The 15,992-nt window shown below is 43.6% G+C and overlaps 1 protein-coding gene across 28 annotated transcripts in view; it reads right to left on the bottom strand.

Annotated features, from left to right (window-relative positions):
- Window positions 1-12,842, bottom strand: part of FAM13B (family with sequence similarity 13 member B) — a 115,273-nt gene extending 102,431 nt beyond the window's left edge. For 9 of the 28 annotated variants that reach the window (XM_036239971.1, XM_036239985.1, XM_036239980.1 and 6 more), the window contains exon 1: window positions 12,722-12,839. The gene's annotated coding sequence lies outside the window, so the exon portion shown is untranslated. Of the gene's footprint in view, window positions 1-1,769; window positions 2,074-12,721 lie in introns of those variants that run through there. The other 19 variants (XM_036239972.1, XM_036239994.1, XM_036239996.1 and 16 more) reach the window with 8 other exon arrangements.
- Between the last annotated feature and the right edge of the window lie 3,150 nt (window positions 12,843-15,992).

Below are 15,992 nucleotides of genomic sequence, written 5' to 3'. Positions count from 1 at the left end.
AATAAAAATAAATTTACTTCACCCAATGAAGAATTTTATGACACTGTGATATGCTTTTCTACCTCTTTCCAAGAATTTGTCACATATTCCAAATTGGTGATGCGATTAAAATGGAGAAAATAACTGCTCCAGTTGTCTTTTGTTTTTGGTTTTTTTGGTTTTTTTTTTTGGTTAATTTTATTTGTTGATTTGAGAGAAAGAGAGTGAGAGACACTGATTTGTTGTTAAGCTTACATATGCATTCATTGGTTGATTCTTATATGTGATCCAACCTGCAAGGGGATCCAATGGAAACCTTAAGAGTATCATCAGAAACTCGCTCTAGTCAACTGAGCTACCCCGGCAGGGCTCTGTCGCAGTTTTAAAAGCAGCACAGATTGCCCTGGCCAATTAGTAGAGCATCCTCCAGTGCACAGAGAGGTTGCTGTTGGATTCCTGGTCAGGGCACATACCCAGGCTGCAAGCTTGATTCCCTGTAGAGAGCATGCAGGAGGCAGCTGATTGATGTTTCAATCACACATTGATGTTTTCCTCTCTCCCTCTTCCTTCCTCTCTCTCTAAAAATCAATAAAAATATTTTATTTTTCTTTTCCCTCTTGCTAATAAAAATATTTTAAATAAATAAAAGCAGCACAGATTAAGAAAGTAAGGAGATCCGATGGCTATACAAATAATGACCCGTTCATTCAATTCCATTCAACAAGTAGTTACTAAATTAATAGTACCTGTGAGAAACCCAGACCAACAAGAATGCAAGATTACAAAAAGGAAAGTTGAGGACAAAAGTAGCTGCACATTAACCCAAAAGTCACTAATTCTATACTATCCTTTAACGTCTGCCTTTTAAAAAGTAAGTGAATCCCAGTTATTTAATGTCCACATTCAGCAATACTGTGGTTCTAGTGGCCATTTCTAGATTATAAGAATCTAGAAAGTAAGGTAAATATGCCATACTTAAGTAACTTTTTTCATTAATTAGCATACTGGGAAAGCGAATAAAATTCTGCAACTGTCTTTCTAAAAATCAACTTGATTTTTAATTGATTACAAACAAAAATAGTTTATCAATTTCCCACTGGGCAAGTGTGTCAACCGATTCAATTTCCTATAACCTTATCTTGGAAACCAGGTGCCCCATCTGAAACTTAATGCTGTACCCTCTGGCCTGACCTATGCAGAGTGCATTCTAGACAAGCCCCCAGAGCACCAACAGCCCCATTTCAGCTATATTCTCTGACTGATTTAAGGAAGTCAGCAACCACTCATCTCACGTGATCTTTAAAAGGGGCACAGTTAAGCCTGTAATAAACCACACTATTTTTTCTGCATCCACTTCACTGCCCAGCATAAAGGAAGTGGGCAGGGAGATGGCGCAGGGCGGGTATGCAGGGGAGGCTAGCAAACAAGCGTGGGTTGCTGTGCCTTCTACTTTGGAGGAGCCAGGAGATGAGAAGGCACACACGCTCACGCGCACTGCAGTGGCTGAAAAATCGAAGACACACACACATACACACACACACACACACACACACACACAGAGCCAGCGGCACGGCTTCATTTCCTCTCGCTCGAGGAGAAAGAGGGCCCTCTCTACGAATGCCCCACCTGCAGGGTACTGCCCAGGATCCCCAGCACCCGGACGTGCAACGCCCTTGAGCCCCGCGCGGGTGGGACATGGCGCTGGTGGGCGGCAGAGGGGAGAAAGCCGCGGCGGCCAGGGGCCAGCGGCCAGCGCATGCGCAGATACGCGTACCCGCCCGTTCGCCTACCGTTGGAACCGCGACGCCCCGTTCCCCGGCCGCTTCTCCAGGACCCGCGGCGACGGGAAGAGGACGAGAACTGAGGCCTCGAGCGGCTCCGCGGCCGGCGAGCCTCTTCCTAAGGCGGCCGCTGGCGGGAGTTTGAAGCGGCGGCTGAGGCACAGGGCCAGCCCGGTAAGCGACCCCCGGATGTCCCCGGCGGTGGCGGCGGCGGAGACGCGGGTGAGGAGGCAGGAGCGGCGACGGATGCAGCGGCTAAGACGCAGAGCCTCCCTAACGGCGAGCGGGAGGAGAACGGAGAGCGGAGGGCGGAGGGCGGAGGGCGGGCAGGGGCCGGGCCGGACGTGACGCGCGTGGGAGGGGCGGGGCAGCCCGGGGGCGAGGGCGGGGGCGGGGCGAGGGCGGGGCGAGCGCGCCGCGAGGGCGGGGGGACCCCACAGCCCCTTGCCGGCGGCTTGGAGTTTGCGGGCTTGGGAAACGCGATGCTTCTCCCGAATTTGGGCCCTGGATCAGGGTGCGAGAAGCCGGGCGTGGGCCTGAGGCCGGTGTCTGGGGATCTGGTCTTCAGTCTGGGGAGGGGATGGAGGAGAGAGAAAGGACAGATAATCCGGAAGACCGAGGTCGCTCCTGGTCTCTGCGGAGGGGGTCTTGCCGCCCTGCGGAGGCCAGAACAAACGGGTGCCCTTGTCCAAGTTAGGAGCACCGAGACCTTAACAGAACATCACTAGGCAGCCCGAGGCAGCCCTGAATGGGGATTAGATCGGGGACCATGCCCGCCCCCCACCCTGCCTCTTCACCCAAGGACATGACCTAGACTCGAGAGAGCATATATGCCTCTGGTGCCGAGAGAGTCTGGGAATATGAAAGTCGATAGGCAACATGCTTACGGGGAGCTTTCTATACCAAACCAGAGTTTGAGAGGCAGACCTGAAATGAGAAAAAAAGAAGCCCTCTGACCCTGGGGAGTCTGTGCTTGATAGCACAGCCACCCAGATCGACCCTGCAGCTCCCACAAGCTCACAGAGGTTTACATATTCAGCCAATCTCTGTTTTGTGTTAGTCTGTTAAGGGCTTTTAAATGTTCCATTGAGGAGAACGCAGTGTTCTGCCTTTGGACTCTCTGGCAGTGGGTAGATCCACACCTACACAAAGAATTCTGGGTGTCTGTAAAAATATGAACCACCACGATTCGCTTGTTCCCTACATGTTTCAGCTGGAAGTCAGTAACCTGGAAAATGTAAAACAAGAATCCTCATAGAACTTGAGATAAGATTTTAAAAAAAAAGTCACCCTATGAGATGATCTGTAAATGTGTTATAGAGGTCAGAGTGGCTCCTAAATTTCATCACAAAGAGTAAAATAAATTATCTGTAACCTAAGTGTCACATGCCCAGTTGATGCTGTCATAAAAGAAGGGTGGGGTCCATAAAGAGTCTAGAACCAGCAGAATCTGAATAAGAATGTATTGTGAGCTCCCACTCTGTCCAGGAGAGAGGTTACTGATTCTAATAACCAGGACCAATACCCATTATCATGATAGCTAAAAAAAAAACCTTAATTCAGCCCAGCCGAATTCTAAAAACAATGTATGTGTCTTGCCCAGCCAGTATGGTTCGGTTGGTTGAGCATCGTCCCGTGCACCAGGAAGTGGCATGTTTGATTCCTGGTCAGGGCACATGCCAGGGTTTTGGGCTTGATCCCCAGTGAGGGGCATACAGAAGGCAATCCATCAATGTTTTTTTCTCTCTCTCCCTTCCTCTCTCTGAGATAAATAAAAATGATTGTTAAAAAACTTAATTCAGCCCTGGCCGGTTTGGCTCAGCGGTTAGAGTGTCCGCCTGCGGTCCGGAGAGGCCCGGGTTCGGTTCCCGCTAAGGGCGTGTACCTCGGTTGCAGTTTGTTGCCGGCCCTGGTTGGTCGTGTGGGTGGCAGCCACTCGATGTGTCCCTTTCACATCGATGTTTCCCTCTCTCTCTCTTTCTCTCTCTCCCTCCCACTCTGTCTGTACAAAAAATGGAAAAAAAAATGTTCTCGGATGAGGATTAAAAAAAAAAAAACTTAATTCAGCCCTGGCCAGTTTGGCTCAGTGGTTAAAGCGTTGGCCCGCAGACCAGAGAGTCCAGAGTTCAGTTCCCACTAAGGGCATGTACCTCATTTGTGGTCTGTCTCCGGCCCTGGTTGGGGTCATGTGGGTGGCAACCACTAGATGTGTCTCTCTCACATCGATGTTTCTCTCTCTCTCTTCCTCCCTCCCTCCCGCTCTATCTGAAGATAAATGCAAAAATGCCCTCGGGTGAGGATAAAAAATAGAAGTAAAAAATGGTATTTAAAAAAAAAAAATTAATTCAGATTCAGTCACACAGTCAACAAGTACTTACTGAATGTTTACTATGTTTTAGTCTCTAGGGATACATTAGCAAATAAGATTCCTGCCTTTTTTGGGTTTATATCTAGCAAACTTAAATTCGGAATATTCTTTAAGAACATACAAAGCCCTACTGTGATTCCATACTCATCAAGTAGCCTTCCCATCATTCAAGGGGTCTCAGAGTAAATCAGCACACCCAGGAAGAAACAATTGTTCAAGGCACATGACTGGTTCTTGTTATACTAACTATACAGTCTTTCTCAATTAATAAATTCACATCATGGTTTATAAATCAGCCTCTGTTCACTGGGTTGAATTATAGAGTTATTTTGTCCAAATTAATCTCTCAGAGCCTGATTAAGTTTGAGTAAAGTGAAATGTAAGTTCCTGAACCTGCCAAACTGAGGACCAGACAGACCCTGGTTTCATCAAAGCCCAATCAGGATGCAGCCTATGCAGTCAGCTTTGCATCTTTCTTTAAACAGCTTCAAGGTAAGCTTTACCTGTGATTTCCTGCTTGAAGAACAGGAGCAAAATGATTGCTTCTAAAGCTTAGTCACTATCTAGTAAAAATCATAACAGAGCAAATTGTTAGAGTAAAATTTCTCCTGAACCTGCCCCACCTATGCAACATAGGCTGTTGCTGACATAACTGACTGTAATAGGTATTATATTGTGAGTATGAAACTCAAGACTGTAAACTCCGAGAGGACAAGACTCCCTTGCATTTATGTGCCCTACTTCCAACAAATGGGGTCTTAAAAAACAAATGAATCAATAATCATTTTCTCTGTAAAATTTAAGAACATGTCCTTGGAAGAGATCTCTTCCAGATCTTACTTTATAATAGGTAACCTGTATGTTCAACATACTGTTTTTAACTTTTAAGAACAAGACAAGCCCTGGCCGGTTTTCTCCGTGGTTAGAGCATCGGCCCAAGGACCAAAGAGTCACGGGTTTGATTCCAGCCAAGGGCATGTCCCTCAGTTGCGGTTTGATCCCAGTTCTGGTCAGGGTCGTGCGGGAGGAAATTGATGTATCTCTTTCACATCAATGTTTCTCTATCTCTCTCTCTCTCTCTCCCTCCCACTCTGTATGAAAATAAATGGAAAAATATCTTCGGGTAAGGATTAAAAAAAGAAAGAAAGAAAAGAAAAAAAACACAACACAAAATATCTTTGTTTTTTATCTTTTTTGCCATCCCTTTAACCCTGTGAGTGGGAAAACATCTGTCATACACCTGATTCAGGAAGATTCCATGAGTTCTGTGATCCCTCTTAAAATAGAAAGTCCTTTGGTCATTTAGTCACAAAGAGTGAAACTTTTCCCTCTTCTCCAGCTAGGGACAGCTAGCTCACTACTTGCTGTGGGGAGCATCATGCCTGGTTTTTCTACCTCTCTTCTAGCTTATTAATCAGATCCAAAGGAAGGGAGAGAAAGGAAAATAAAGGGAAACAGGAAAGTTCTTTCTTTTTTTTTTTTCTTTATTAATTTTAGAGAGAGAGGAAGGGAGAAGGAGAGAGATAGAAACATCGATGAGAAAGAACATCGATTGGCCGCCTCCTGCATGCACACCCTACTGAGGATTGGTCCCACATCCTAAGCATGTACCGTGACTGGGAATCGAACCAGCGACCTCTTGGTGCATGGACTGATGCTCAACCACTGAGCCACACTGGCCGGGCGAAACAGGAAAGTTCTTAACTTTTACTTCCATGTGATGCTTTGACACTCTGGGCCTGGTAGATATTTAAAGTTGCCTTTTTTTCCAGTGGATACTTTTCTGGTTATTTCAGAAACTACCACCATCTCCATTCTGTAATGGTTTCCCATCCATAGCTCCCTTGATCTAAGCAAAATCACTGTATTTTGGCAGTTCTTTACTCCCTCTTTCAGCCCCTAGGAATCTGGTGGACCACCTCCAACTACTTGTATGTTAAAACCTGTTTTTGTCTGTAAGGGTCTGTCAGATAGGGTCTAAGTAAGATAGCTCTCACACTGGCAAGGTTGTGTACTTCATACCATTGGGAGTGTATTATTCACATCATCAATGTAGATGTGTATATTTATTTTGACAGTTTTCCAGGAGGTGGCAGTAAAGTGTTTTGTCCCAACTAAATTAGTTTGATCATTTTTCAGTAAATGGAAGTGAAGTTTCTGGACAAAGGAGAACAGATTTCTGATGGTGCTGTTTAGGCTAGTGGCAGCTCTGTATGGTTCACATGAAGCTCTCATGCACTTCTTGCCCAAACTGACTTGGGAGTATAGGCCAATCCCAGTGGAGCTTCTATTCTTCTGCTGTCAAAACAGCTGCCAGTCCTTCTCTTGTCCTCTATATTTTCCTGGCAGGAGTAAACACCGTGCTCATCGAACTGCAAGAGACACATCTCAAGTACCTAAGCAGTTCCATTTTAGGTCCCTCTCAGCTTGAGGTAAGAGGCAGGCAGGCATCTGAGGAAAGAATCAACCACAGTATACCAGCAACATTCTCCAAAGAAATACTCCTCAGTAATTCTCACTTGACCTTTTATAACTTACTAAAAGAATTTAGACTTATCTACCTGATTTAGTTTAACTCCTCTCATTTCTAGGGGAAGTACATTTCAGAACTCTCTTTAGTGAAGTTTTTTGGGGAGTGGGGAAGAATTGTTTTTTTGGTAATGTCTTGGTGCTCCAGTCAAAACGGTATTTCTCACCCAGTCGGTGTGGCTCAGTGGATTGAACTGTGTCCCATCCCATGGACTGAGAGGTCCTGATTCGATTCCCAAGCTGGTTTCAGGCTCCATCCCCAGTGGGGAGGGTGCAGGAGGCAGTTGACTAATGTTTCTATCTCTCTCTCCTTTCCTCTCTCTAAAAAATCAATAAAAACATATATATTTTTTTAAAAAGTAGTTCTCAACTAGGGATAACTTTGGGTGGGGGGAGTCATGTCTGGAGACATTTTTGGTTGTCAAAACTGGGAAGGTGCTATTAGCATCTTGTGGATAGAGGTCAAGGATGCTGCTAAACATCCCACAATGCACAGGACAGCCTTTCTCACAACAAAAAATTATCTAGCTGAAAAATGTAACTTTAATTTAACATCTTGTAACAAAATGGAATTTCTACATTTGGCTGTCACTATGAGAATACCCCAAAATTACATTACTTTTTTTTCCTTTTTTCTACAAATGCCTTACCTGTAGTTTTAATATATAACTAGTGTCAATAAAAAAGACATTTCAGATAGCTGTTTGGCCAGAATGAGAAGTGATTGGTATGATTCTAAGACTTCCTTTCGAAAGGAAGCCTGCCAGGAAAAGTATTACTTGAGGTGAGATTTTTATAGCTCAGGGAAACAAATATTTTACCCAATTTATCTGAGCAGAGGCTTTATGCCTCTCAAATGTAAAGTCAGAGTCAAATCACCATGGAAGGAATATATATTTACTGCAACTCCCGACCCTGTCCTAGATGCCAGAGAGGACTTCAGTTTGCCTTCCTCCCCAGAGTCACCAGTGTTGCTGGGATGAGGCTTGAAGTCAGGGAGTAGCTCTACTAATACCCTTATTATTCAAAGAAAATGCCAATGGACTTCTCACACACCTCCCACCCCCAGCTCCCCACAATAGATTAGTTTAATTGAATTTAGCTCTTCTAGATGTAGCAGGATGTTGAGTTCATCTCTTGTGCCATCAATAAGAAATCTTTCATTATTCAGATGTCAGCTTCACCCTAACTGATCTCATCTCTGACCAAGGCTATTTGAGTATTAGCATATAGATTAACTTTTGGTCAGGAGTCTGCTATTATCTTTGTTTTTTATCCTCATCCGATTTTTGCATTTATCAATACATAGAGCAGGAGGGAGAGAGGGAAGAAGAGAGAGACAGAAACATCGATGTGAGAGAGACACATCAAGTGGTTGCCACCCACAAGACCCCAACCAGGGACAGGGACAAACTGCAACTGAGCTATGTGCCCTTAATGGGAACCAAACCCAGGGCTCTCAGGTCAACAGGCCGACGCTCTAACCACTGAGCCAAATGGGCCTGCGCAGCTATTGTCTTTTTAAACTCACTGTTCATAAGAAGCAAGCGCCCTGTCCGGTTTTGCTCAGCGGTTAGAGCGTCAGCCTTCGAGACCTGAGTTCAGTTCCCGCTAGGGGCATGTACCTCAGTTGTAGTTTGTCCCCAGCCCTGGTTGGGTCATGCAGGTGGAAACCACTCGATGTGTCCCTTTCATGTCGATGTTGGTTTCTCTCTCTCTCCCCCTTCCACTCTATCTGAATAAAATATCAAAAAATGCCCTCGGGACATCAAAGTTACAACTGAATTAATGAACAACCATCATTCAAAACTGCCTGAAATCAAGATGAATGGAAGTCCTACAACTACGTAATTAAAGAAGCAGCCACATTGAGACTGGTAGGAGAGGCAGAGGCAGAGGGGGTGGTCCCACACCCACGTGTGGCGGATAAAAATCAGGAAGGACACCTTGGCTGGAAAGGTTTTCCCTGAGAACTGAGGGGTACCCCTCCCACACCAGGCACCCTGCTCAGGGTTCCAGTGCCAGGAAGAGAAGTCCCCATAACTTCTGGCTGGAAAAACCAGCGGGAACTGGGGCTCAGGGGGGCTGAGGTGGCTGGAGCCCCAGGCAGCTCCTCTTAAAGGGCCTGCGCACAGACTTCTCTTTCTCCCTCTAAGCTTGGAGGGGAGGCAGCTCGAGGGGCACCAGAGACATACAGGGAAGAACTGAGCTGTTTGGCACTGGAGCGAGGGCTGGAGAGGGGGCTTTTTCCAGGACAGACATGCTGTCAGAGGCTTTTGTCCCCTTGGTGAGCCCTTCCCTGGGGCAGCAGACAGCCGCCATATCTGGGACTCCAGCAACCTGGCTCACACTGGTAGCCCTGCCCTGGTGATTCCCTGAGGCCCTGTCCCACCCAACTTTCAGACCCATCCAAGCTGTTGCCAGTTGCTTTATGATAGGCTTGGCCTGTCTTGGATCCTGTTTCAGGTTTTCCTAAATTCTTTCAAACAAGCAGCATTTGGTCTCAGCTAGCCCCATACCTCTCATTAAGTAATACACAGAAACAAACACAGAGAGGCCCCCAAATGAGGAGACAAAGAAACAGGTCCCAAATGAAAGAACAGAACCCCAGGAAAAGAACTAAGCAAAATGTTGATAAGTAAACAAACAGATGCTGAGTTCAAAATACTGCCTATAAGGATGCTCAGTGAAATTAGTGAGAACCTCAGCGAACTTAATGAGGGCCTCAAGAGCATAAAAAAGGACCAGTCAGAAATGAAGGATGTATAGTCAGAAATGAAGGTGGCACTAACTGAAATAAAGAATAATTTACATAGATTCAATAGTAGAGTAGGTAAAGCCAAGAAGCACACCGTCGATTTGGAATCTAAGGAAGCAAAAAACACCCAATCAGAACAGCGAAAAGAAAAAAGAAGCCAAAAAAATTAGGATAGTGTAGGGAGCCTCTGGGACAACTTCAAGCGTGCCAACATTCACATTTGGGGGTGCCAGAAGGAGAAGAGAGAGAACAAGAAATCGAAAACCTATTTGAAACAATAATGGCAGAAAAATTCTCTAACTTGCTGAACGAAACAGACATACAAGTCCAGGAAGCACAGAGAGTCCCAAACCAGATGAACCCCAAGAGGCCCACACCAAGACACATCATCCTTAAAATGCAAAAGGTTCAAGACAAAGAGAGAATCTTAAAAGCAGCAAGAGAAAAGCAGATAATTACCTACAAGGGAGTTCCCATAAGACTGTCAACTGATTTCTCAAAAGAAATTTTGCAGGCCAGAAGGGAGTGGCAAGAAATATTCAGAGTGATGAAAAGCAAGAACCTACAACCAAAATTACTCTATCCTGCAAAACTGTCATTTAGAATCGATGGCCATATAAAGTTTTCCAGACAAGAAAAAGTTAAAGGAGTTCATCACCACCAAACCGTTATTATATGAAATGTTGAAGGGTCTTTTTGAAGACAAAGATAAAATATATGAACAAACAAAATGGCAATGAATACATATCTATCAACAATTGAATCTACAAACAAAAGAACAGGCAGAACAGAAACATTCTCATAGATACAGAGAACATTTTGTTGGTTGCCAGATGGGAGGAGGGGTGGGGGAATGAGTGAAAAAGGTGAGGGGATTAAGAAGTACAGATTGGTTTCTAGACTGACAAACTTCAAAAGGAAGTAGGGGGGTGGGAAGAAATAAACCAAAAAATGTATATTCATAACCAATGGACACAGACAACAGGCAGGAGAGGGGCGGGAGTTGGGAGGAGGGGGTCAATGGGGGAAAAATTAGGAACATCTGTAATATATTCAACAATAAAGATTTTAAAAAAAATTAAAAAGAAAAATGTCCTCTGGTGAGGATAAAAAAAAAAAAGAAGCAAGCTACAGTTACCAGCAAGAGCCAAAAAGATATATCCCACTGCCACTAATTCTATCATCACTTAAAAAATAAAAGAGGCCCTGGCCGAATTTGCTCAGTGGTTAGAGCGTCGGCCTGCGGTCCAGAGAGACCTGGGTTCAGTTCTCACTAAGGGCACGTACCTCGGTTGCAGTTTGTCCCTGGCCCTGATTGATCGTCCAGGTGACAGCCACTTGATGTGTACCTTTCACGTCGATCTCTCTCTCTCTCTCCCTCCCTCCCTCCCTCCCTCCTACTCTGTCTGAACAAAAAATGGAAAAATGTCCTCGGGTGAGGATAAAAAATAAAATTAAATTAAATTAAATAGGCCCAGCTTGTGTGACTCAATGGATTGAACAATGACTCAGGGACTGAGATGTCCTGGTTCAATTCGATTTCTTGTCAGGGCACATGCCAGGGTTGTGGGCTTAGTCCTCAGTGGGGGTCGTGCAGGAGGCAGCCAGCTGATGTTTCTCTCTCTCAAAAAAAATCAATTAAGAAAACATATTCAGCCCTGGCCAGTTTGGCTCAGTGGTTGGAGCATTGGCTTGACGACCAGAGAGTCCCGGGTTCGGTTTCCGCTAAGGGTATGTACCTCAGTTGCAGTTTGTCCCAGCCCAGTTGGGATTGTGTGGGTGGCGACCAGTCAACGTGTCTCTCTCACATTTGATGTTCCTCTCTCTCTCTTTCCCCCTCTCTCCCTCCTGCTCTATCTGAAGATAAATGCAAAAATGTCCTCGGGTGAGGATAAAAATATATATATATATTTAGAAAAGAAATAAATAAAACAGACACAACAGCCCTGGCCGGTTTGGCTCAGCAACAGAGCATCAGCTTACGGACCAAAGGGTTCCACGTTTGATTCCAGCGGGCACGTATCTGGGTTTCAGGTTCAATCCCTGTCCAGGTCACAGTCGTGTGGGAGGCTACCTCTCTCTCTCTCTGTCTCTGTCTCTGTCTCTGTCTCTGTCTCTCTCTGTCTCTCTGTCTCTCTCCCTCCCTTCTACTCTCTTAAAAAAAAAAAAAATGGAAAAATATTCTCAGGTGAGAATTAATTTAAAAAAACAGGCACAGCCCTGGCCGGTTTGGCTCAGCGGTTAGAGCGTTGGCCTGCGGTTCGGAAAGACCCGGGTTCAGTTCCCACTAAGGGCACGTACTTCGGTTGCAGTTTGTCCCCGGCCCTGGTTGGTCGTGCGGGTGGCAGCCACTCGATGTGTCCCTTCACGTCGATGTTTCTCTCTCTCTCTCTCTTCCTCTCTCTCCCTCCTACTCTATCTGTACAAAAAATGGAGAAATATCCTCGGGTGAGGATAAAAAAATAAATAAATAAATAAATAAACAGGCACAACAAATATTCAATACTTATGAATGTCAGACTTGGAATAAGAACACTGAAATTGTAATAATAAGAAATTGTAATAAGAACCTGCATTTGAGTCTCTATCCTGTCACTTATTAGCCATTGTGACTCTGGTCAAGGTGCTTAACCTAAATGCACCTTAGAGTCCCCATTGGTTTACAAAAAAAAAGGCAAAATAATACCAAAATGAATTGGTATGCATAAAAATGTTTCTCCCAAACTCTTGGTGCTGTTTTTCTTTTTTTATCCTCACCTGTGGATATTTTTGCATTTATCTTCAGATAGAGCAGGAGGAAGAGAGAGAGAGAAACATCAACTGGTTGCCACCCATAGGGCCCCAACCAGAACTGGGGACAAACTGCAACCAAGGTACGTGCCCTTAGCGGGAACCGAACCTGGGACTCTGGTCCACAGGCCAATGTTCTAACGGCTGAGCTAAACCGGCCAGGGCTCTTGGTGATGTTTTTAAGATCTTCTGAACCTCATGAATTACAACAAATATAAGCACACCTCCTCCTTAATTAAAAGCATATTTACACTGCCACACTTATGCAACAAGACATAAGTATAGCTAGGGATGGGAAAAGAGATGTAATTTTTTGTGAGGTGGAATAAGGGATGCTCCTGCACAGGGAGAGGAGATTATAAGGACTCCGACTCCCACTAAGCAGTAAAATGCTATCAAAGTCAATCAAACTCAGTAATTAATTTCCACTTTCTTCAAGTACTCATCTCTACCAAGAAAAAAGAAAGGATTAAAATCCCAACAAAATTAACGTCTTCTGATAAAGAAGCAACTCACCATTAGAGAGTGGTGTTGCTGGCTCTTCTGAAGAATGCAGTGGAAATCTGTCTGTCACTTTCCCCAGGATCACTGTGCCAGTATGCAAGTATGCATGTTCTTCATAAACAGAAAAATATTACTAGCTGCAAAGAGAAGAAACTGTTCCAGGGTGTACAAATCCCACGCCAAAATCCAAAATAATAGCAAATACTGTTCTGATTTTAGCAACCCAAAGTAACCTTTATGCAATTTATTTATTCAGCACATATTTCTTGAGCAACTATTAAGGGCCAGGCTCTGTGTAAGGGGATATAATTATGATCTCTGACCTGAAAAAGCTTCATCATACATATCTCTGGAATAGAAATGTTTTTGGAATAGAACCAAAGTTAACATGGTGTTGATTTCAGCTTCTGTATTCACTCATATAGCCATTGGTACCATCCAGTTTTGGAGTTTGAACAATTGACAGTAACTGTCATCTTTGCCAAGTCTACATTTTTGGCCTGATAACTCAAAGTTCAGTGTATGACAATGAGATTATCAGCTATAAGACTAAATTGTTTGGGCTTCTTCATTAAATTCCTAGTCAACTACATAATTTTTTCACAATCAGAATTTTTATTGTTTAAAAAATAAAAAAAATTCCTTTCTTCTCCTTCCTCTCCCTATATCTATGTAAGTTAAAGAAAAAGTGCCCAGAGATTCAGTGAGACATTCACAAAACCATGGGCCCCTTCAGCCAGAAATCCAGGTAGGAGGGTCTTACCATTCTGCTTACCCCACCCCTTCCCTAGAGGCTTTAAGCCTTTTGATCTTCCTATCTTTTGACCAATCAGGCTCCTTCTCAAACTCCTGTCATTGGGACCATACCTTCTGTAGCAAACTGACAGCCTAAATATTTGCAGATTGCAGTCTAACTACGTACAACCATTTTTTTAAATCCTCGTCTGAGGACATGCTTAGAGAGAGGAAGGGAGAGAGATAGAAACATTAATATAAGCTAGAAACACTGATCAGTTGCCTTCCATATGCTCCCTGACTAGGGATCAAACCTGCAACCTAGGTATGTGCCCTGATCAGGAACCAGCAATGTTTTGGTTCATTGGACAATGCTTAACCAACTGAGCCACTCTGGCCAAGCAACCATATTTTTGCTAAACGTTTACACTTGACTGCTCTTTTACACTAAAGACAAGAGTATGATGATTTGCAGAAGCATTTAGTGTTTTTCCAATCCCCAAGCTCATCAGCAGAGAAGCTCTGAAGCATGAAGGCTCACACCCTTATTTTCAGAGTGAAAGAGAAACCAAACTGTGTACACAGGGGAGAATTGTTATAGTTATTATGCATGTGTCTTATTATCCCTATTAGGTTGTGGCACTGTCTGTATCCTAAATAAGTGTCTTACCAAAAACAAGTACCATAGCCCTAGCTATGGCTCAGTTAGTTGGAGCCTCCTTCCTTGCACTGAAAGGTTGTAGGTTTGATTCCCAGTCAGGGCACATACTTAGGTTGCAGGGTCAGAGTGTGTACAGGAAACAACCAATCAGTGTTTCTCTCTCTTTCTTCCTCTCTAAAATCAATAAAAACATATCCTCGGTGGGGATAAAATAATAATAAAAATAAAATAAAACAAGCACTGTAAAAACACTTGTTGAAAAAAGAAATGGCCCTTAGTTTAACCAAATTTGTTGCTATTAATAAAGTTTTGCTATTTTCTTTTTGTTTGCTTTATAATTGTTTTTCTCCAGTATTATGATTGAATACTTTAATACTTCTTACTTATTCACACACTTAATTTTTATTGAGCATCTAGTCTGTGCCAGGTACTGTGTTACTGGAGACACAGTAGTGAACACACTAGACATGATTCCTGCCTTGTGATGAACATGCCTGTTGCATGGCTGACTCCTGCTTATTGTTCAACAAGCCTAAGTTCAGCTTAAATGTCCTAAATATCACTTTATCTGGCAGCTCATGTGACCTTATCTAGGTTAAATAAGGCATCTCTATTCTCCAGGCCGCTGGCATCTTGCCTATATATTACATTGGCGACTTCCTCAAAACTAAGATCCCCAAAGGGCTATATCCTCAGTGGGAAAACAAGAAAAAACCTGACCTACTGAGGGAAAGTGTAAGGATAGCTGACTATCTTCACTTTAACTGTGGATGGAATGAAAAAAATAAAATAAAACAACTCTCCTAGGAAAATTCCTAAACAAGTTCACAAGCATATTGTGGAGAGCCAGAATTTCACACTACCTGTGCTGGAAACTATAAAGGTAATCACTTTAGTGCCCCCAGGCACCCTGTATAAGCAAAAGTAAATCCTCCCTAGAAATCCTATAGGTAAGGTTCCAAGAAACATGACCTTATAATTAATTATCACCAAAACACAAGGAAATAATGAACTTCAGAATACCTACAATGACTGGAAGTATTTTAGTTCAGATATAGAATATAAAGAATGTATAATATTGTGATATAATAAGAAATACATATTTTATCTTTGTCTCAGGTCCGGGGTAAGAGCTCCTAAAACCCTTGTGATTTCCTGAGTGATAGGGGTAAGAGGAATATATTTTGTTATTCATAACAAGTCTCTTTCCATAACACCTGAGTTTTTGTTAATGAGGTAGACTTAAAGTGTGGCCCCTAGATAGCCCAGGATGGGGCTGAAGCCAGCAAGACTAAATTATTTGAGGGTTGTAACTTTCAGCCCCACCCTTGACCTCCACTGAAAGGAAAAGAGCTGAAGATTAGCCCTATTAAAACAGTCTCAAGCCCCTAGATTTTCCCCTTGAGCCCTGATGTTAGCCCAGTGAGACCCAAATTAGACTGTAAGATCATAAATTTGTGTTGTGGGTTTTTTGTTTTTTTTAATAATCATAGATATACAGAAAAGTTACAAAGATTGTATAGAGAGTTCCCAGATTCTCTTAATGCTATTACTTAAGCCTTTTTCTAAAAATAGACTTTAGGGGCCCTCGAATAGCTCAGTTGGTTAGAGCATTGTCCTGATACACCAGATTGCGGGTTCAATCCCCTGTCAGGGCACATACAGGAAGCAACCAGTGAATAATAAATAAGTGGAACACACCATGGCCGGTTTGGCTTAGTGACTGCCCAAGAATCTAAGGGTCCTAGATTCGATTCCTAATCAAAGGCACATACCTGGCTTGCAGGTTCGATCCTGTGCATTTGGGAGGCAACCAAGCAATCAATTGATGTGTCTCTCTCACTTAGATGTTTCTCCCTCTCTCTCCCTCCTTTCCACTCTATCTAA

This window comes from Molossus molossus, unplaced genomic scaffold (assembly GCF_014108415.1).
Source record: "Molossus molossus isolate mMolMol1 unplaced genomic scaffold, mMolMol1.p scaffold_m16_p_4, whole genome shotgun sequence".
NCBI lineage: Eukaryota > Metazoa > Chordata > Mammalia > Chiroptera > Molossidae > Molossus > Molossus molossus.
Note: the sequence above shows the minus strand (reverse complement) of the source record. Positions and strands in the feature narration are given on the sequence as shown.